This window comes from Lynx rufus, unplaced genomic scaffold (assembly GCF_022079265.1).
Source record: "Lynx rufus isolate CCGP_SWC_20201006 ecotype Redwood Valley unplaced genomic scaffold, mLynRuf1.p SCAF_7, whole genome shotgun sequence".
NCBI classification, from domain to species: Eukaryota; Metazoa; Chordata; class Mammalia; order Carnivora; family Felidae; genus Lynx; species Lynx rufus.
The window spans coordinates 130,305,811-130,311,810 of NW_025814889.1; positions in this window are offsets into that span (position 1 = coordinate 130,305,811).

A 6,000-nucleotide genomic window follows, 5' to 3' on the forward strand; every position below is an offset into this window, starting at 1 on the left:
TTAGTTTCCCACGTGGCAAGCACTTAAACCCCTTTCCTTTGTTCTTGGGTAGCCAGGAGTGTCCGAGGAATATCACACAGATCCCACCTTGGGGGCGGGGGTGGGTGCTGCCTTGAACTCAGCCTGCCTTATGCTTCCTCATCAATAGCATCTAGCTGCTGTGGAAAACAGTATGGCGGTTCCTCAAAAATTTACATATAGGTGACCATCGGGCAAAAAAAATTACCACACGACCCCGCACTTCTGCTTGGGGGTATACACACGAAATAACAGAAAGAGAAGCCTCCAAGAGCTATTTGTATTCCCGTGTTCAGAGCAGCATTACAACATCCAAATAGCGGAATATCCAAGGATGGACGGGTGAGAAAAACACGGTCCACCCACACGGTGGGATATTATTCAGCCTTAAAAAGCAAGGAAAGCCGGACACCTGCTGCAACATGGATTGAACCTTGAGGGCATTATGCTCCGGGAATAGGCCAGTCACGAAAGAGAAAGATACTGCACGATTGCGCTCACATGCGGAAATTGGTCACATTCATAAAGACAAAAAGTAGACGGTGGGTGGGGGCCAGGGGCTATGGAGGGGGTTGTGGGGAGCGTGCGTTTGAGGGGGCAGAGTTTCGGTTCTACAGGATGAAAAGAGCTATGTGGACCGATGGGTATTTTGTGTCTGGTCTCGGCCTAACTGATAACCAATGCTGTGGTCGGGACGGCCTTTTGGTTCTCATTAGGACTGCAAGGTGGCCCGCAGCAACGACCAGCAAGAAACTGAAAAAAATACGGGCTTATTACTTACCAGACCAGGAACTTGATCAGCACATTTGGGATCACGCAGCAAGTTCACGGGTAGAGAAAGCGCGTGTACAAGGGCCTGGACTTCTGCTTTTACTGGGGCTGAGGGTGGGGGCCTAGGGTTTTGAGGGCTCGCTCTTTTCTTTTAATGTTTATTTTGAGAGCGTGTGCGTGCATGCATGGGCGAGTGGGGAAGGAGAGCAGAGAGAGGGGGGCAGAGAGAGAGAATCCCAAGCAGGCTCCATGCTGTCAGCACAGAGCCAATGTGCGGCTCGGTCCCACGACTCTGAGATCATAACCTGAGCCGAAATCAAGAGTCGAACACTCAACCGACTGAGCCACCCAGACGCCCCGTGGGCTCACTCTTTACTGGTGAATAGAAAGCTTGGGAGAAACAAAACAAAACAAAACAAAACAACCGACCTAAATGGTCAGTTATCGAATTCAACTAAGACTTCTTTTTTTTTAATATATATATTTTTAATATTTACTCACTTCTTGAAATATAGAGACAGAGTGTGAGCAGGGCAGGGGCAGAGAGAGAGGGAGACACCCGAGGGGCCACCTAAGATTTCTAAGACAAAGAAGCCTCTGGTGAGGGAGACAGCTCCTTATCTAGCCTTGTTTATGCAGATAGCCCTCTTTGAAGTGGATGCTCTGGCAATCAAAGCTTAAATCAGAAATTCTATTACAAAAAACACAAACCCACAAAAAACCAAAAACAAACAAACAAAACCAATGGTGATGCGGTCCCACAGCACAAAGTGTTTAAAAAAATTTTTTTAATGTTTTTATTTATTTTTGAGACAGAGAGAGACAGAGCATGAGCAGGGGAGGGGCAGAGAGAGGGGGAGACACAGAATCCGAAGCAGGCTCCAGGCTCTGAGCTGTCAGCACAGAGCCCGACGCGGGGCTCGAACTCACGAACTGCGAGATCATGACCTGAGCTGAAGTTGAACGCTTACTGACTGAGCCACCCAGATGCCCCAGGAATTAAAATTTTTAATTAATTAATTAAAAAAAAAAGGACAGGGGCACCTGGGTGGTTCAGTGGGTTGGGAATCTGATTCTTGGTTTTGGCTCAGGTGATGATCTCATGGTTTAGGAGTTCGAGCCCTGCATCGGGTTCTGTGTTGACAGTGCAGAGCCTGCTTGGGATTCTCTCTCTCCCTCTCTCTCTCTCCTTCTCCCTTCGCCCCTCCCCTGTGCAGGCACGCATGTGCTCTCTCTCTCTCAAAATAAATAAACTTTAAAAAAGCAAAAAATACAGGGGTCCTGGGTGGCTCAGTCGGTTTAGCGTCCAACTTCGGTTCAGGTCACGATCTCGCGGTCCGTGAGTTCGAGCCCCGTGTCGGGCTCTGTGCTGACAGCTCGGAGCCTGGAGCCTGCTTCGGATTCTGCGCCTCCCTCTCTCTCTCTGCCCCTCCCCCACTTGTGCTCTGTCTCTCAAAAATAAATAAATGTAAAAAAAAATTTTTTTTTAAAGCAAGAAATAAGAATATAGTTACCGTGATGAGTCCTGAGAAATGCAGTGAATTGTCGAATCACATCGGACACCTGGAACGAATATAACACTGTATATTAACCAGACTTGACTACACGTAAAATGAAACAAAAAACAAACCAGCGAAAGGAATGAGTCCTTAAAAGCCCCACCTTCGTGGAAGAGAGTAATGCATGGGCGCCTGATCCCTTTATAAGCTTGGCAAGGCATCTGCACCCAGGACGGTATTCGCTACAAGAGCCCTGCGATGAAAACCTTTCTTCTCCTTGCCTCGCAGAAAACTATGGTTCAGATGGGCGAGATGATGTGCTCAAGACGTGGGGAGGCGGGGGGCCCCCCTGCTCTGGTTTCCTGCGCCTTCCCCGGAGAAAAGGGGGGGCGGGCCCTGCAGGGGGCGCTCTCTGCAGCTCCCTCTCCACGCAGCCTGTGGCACCAGCGGGAAAAAGAAAGATCAGCATCATCTGGACGAGGGAGGACACTCTCCAGGTAGGAATTTCGTCCTCTGCTTTTAAGAAACAGGAGGAGGCTCCCTCCCTGCCCAGACACACCCGGCCAACGAGAAGCCGCCACACCCTTGAACTCTTCTTCTTCCCCGCTGAACTCGCATTCAGAGCAACCCTCCCCAGGGTCCTCCCGACGGGTAGGAAAAGCCGCCTTCCCTTTGTCTCTCCAGACTCGCGTGTGGTTCGCCATGGTCTGTCCCGAAGGGCGATTCCTCTGCTGTTCCCGAAGGAAGTCATTTCGCGGGTGAAAGGGCTTTTGGATTTTTAAGGCTTGGCAGCCCAGAGGGAGAGAAATCCTTAAAACCCTCAAGTATTCCAGAAATGTACTTTCCGGCCCTAAACTCTCCCTGTTGGCTCGAGATAAGTCCACGAGACTTCACGTACCGCGAGGTCTTGCTGCCCGATCTCAGCGCTCAGCTGGTGGGGGAGGGGGGCGAGCCCGGCAGTCTGAGCCCCCGATGACGCACGGCGGCTGCCACTTGGCATCACGGGCTCCTGACCCAGTGCCCCGCCTCCAGGGGGTCAGGAAGGCGGCCCTGGCGTGCTTCCATCAGCGCGCCGTGGCCCAGACTCGGCCGTGTCCAGGTCTCCCGTCCGTGACCTGCGCACACTGTGGGGACGCTGCGCAGCCCTGCCTGAGTTTGCCTCCCCGATTTTCTCTGTGACTCAGTTTCCTTGCTTTGGGGAAGAGTACATACCTGACAGGGGTGCTGAGGGGGCGACGAGAGGCAAAATAGGGATGGCGCTCGGCACACAGTAGGTGCTCAGTTAATAAGAACTGATATTTTCTTTTTTTTTTAATTTTTTTTCAACGTTTTTTATTTATTTTGGGGACAGAGAGAGACAGAGCACGAACAGGGGAGGGGCAGAGAGAGAGGGAGACACAGAATCGGAAACAGGCTCCAGGCTCCGAGCCATCAGCCCAGAGCCTGACGTGGGGCTCGAACTCACGGACCGCGAGATCGTGACCTGGCTGAAGTCGGACGCTTAACCGACTGCGCCACCCAGGCGCCCCAGAACTGATATTTTCTTTATGTAATGTTTATTTTTGAGAGAGAGCGACAGAGCGCAGGTGGAGGAGGGGCAGAGAGAGAGGGAGGCACAGAACCCGAAGCGGGCTCCAGGCTCTGAGCCGTCAGCCCAGAGCCCGACGCGGGGCTCGAACTCACGGACCGCGAGATCGTGACCTGAGCTGAAGTCGGACGCTTAACCAACTGAGCCACCCAGGCACCCCTAGTCAGACTTCAAAAGGAAAACAACCACAGACTCACAAGACAAAAAAGCACGGTCCCGTGTCCCTTACACCCAACTTTCCCCGATGGGGACAGCTCACGTAACCGCAGTCATTGTCAAGGCCAGCAAACGGACCCTAGCACCGCGAACTAGCTGGCAGACCTCACTCAAATTTCACTCGTTCCCGCACACGCTCGTTTTAGACATAAAGATGGTCCTGCGACGTGTTACCACCGGTCCAGTTCGGGTGACCATCGCAACACTCGAGACCCTTCTGTTGCTGCTGGGGCGCTCCACAGGACCGACCCTTGAGGGTGACACCTTCTCAGGACGTCCCTAAGTCCTGGCGACCGCCGATCTGCTGCCCACCTCCATAATTTGGGCCTTATGGGAGTATTTCACAAGCGGATTCGTACAGCACGTAACCCTTCAAGGCTGGCTTTCAAACAATTCACCCAGAGTGATGCCCTGGAGCTCCATCCGGGTTGCTGCCTATATAAATAGCTCTTTCCTTTCTGTGGCTGAATAATCGGTCTCTAAAGGAGGGACAGGACCTCGGAGGCCCCTCCCAACCTCCTTCCGCTGTGCCGGGATCCCCCGCGGAACCCCCACGTGTGGAGGTCTCACCTCCAGGAGCCAGTGGCCCTTCCACGTCGCTTGGCTCTTCTGCAGGGAGAGTCCAGGGCACGGCTCCCTCGCCTCTGCCCCTCTGTCTTTCTCTCTTTACTCCCTCCTTGTCCTTTTCCAAAGTGCACTCTGTGAACCTCCTTCCCCCTCTGCCTGGTGGGCGGGTCAGGCAACCCCAGGACTGCCCAGCCCTTGTGGGCAGAGGTGGGGACCCGGTCCAGCACTACCCCTGCGCAAAGTGCAGCCAAGTCACGGATCTCAGAGGGGAGAACCGGTATTTGCCGAGTAGCTGCAGGGGGTTGAGTGGGGGGAGGGGGTCCCCTCAAAAGATGTGTCCATGACCCAATCTCTGCAACCCCTAACCGTGACTTTATGTGGAAAGACCTTAGGTCTCTGCAAATCCTCTAAGTTAAAGATCTTGAGATCGTCGCAGGTTGTCAGGGCGGGCCCTAAATCTGATGGCTAGTGTCCTTACAAGAGACACAGAGGAGCTGGGGGGAGGGCCCAGGCAGAGGCAGAGATTGGAGGGACGTCTGGAGCCAGAGAGGCAAGCTCTCTCCTGGAACCCCCCAGGAAAGGGCAGAGCTAAAAAGAGGAAAAGCACCCCCACCAGCCCTTGGGTGGCGCCCCCCCCCCCCCCGCCCCCAGCTCTGTCATCTGCCGGGCCCGCGAGTGTCCTCGCTGGAAGCTCACAGCCTTCCTTAGCAACCGAGGTGGCCAAACAGAGGTCCCGGGACGCTGGCGGGCGGGGCAGCCACTTGGGTCCACACGCTGACCAAGGGGGTGGGTGCCATGGCCCTTCTCTAAGGAAGGCCTTCTCCCCCTCCCTCCCTCTTGTTCTCACTGCCCTCCAGGTGCCCAGCAGGGGGCCGGGGTTGTGCTCAGCCTATGTTAAAAGAACGAATGAACCAATGAGCAGATGAGAGCTTCAGCGGTCGCCAGCAGTCCCGTGGAGTCTCCCGCGCTGACACACGCAGGCCCAGTCACCGCCTCCCTGGGTCCTGCTTATACACAACTTGGGATGAACCCCCCACAGGGCAGGCTTTGCTTCGTCTGATGACTCCGGAAGCTCCTGGAACTTAGCATCCCGGTCTGCGTCCCTGTCCCCAGTCAAGCACACAGTCGGTACTCAATAACGGAAGCGGACTGAGGTTTCCAGGAGTCCCTCTTAGCGGACTGAGGTTTCTAGGAGACCCTGGCCACTGGCCCAGCCTCCGCCATGCTGAGCTACCGGAAGCTTCTAGAAGATGCGCAAAGTAGGTGCCCGCTGCGGAAGCAAACCACAGTCCCTTCCAGGCCACCCGCTCTGGCAAGACACGACACCGGCAGACACATGGC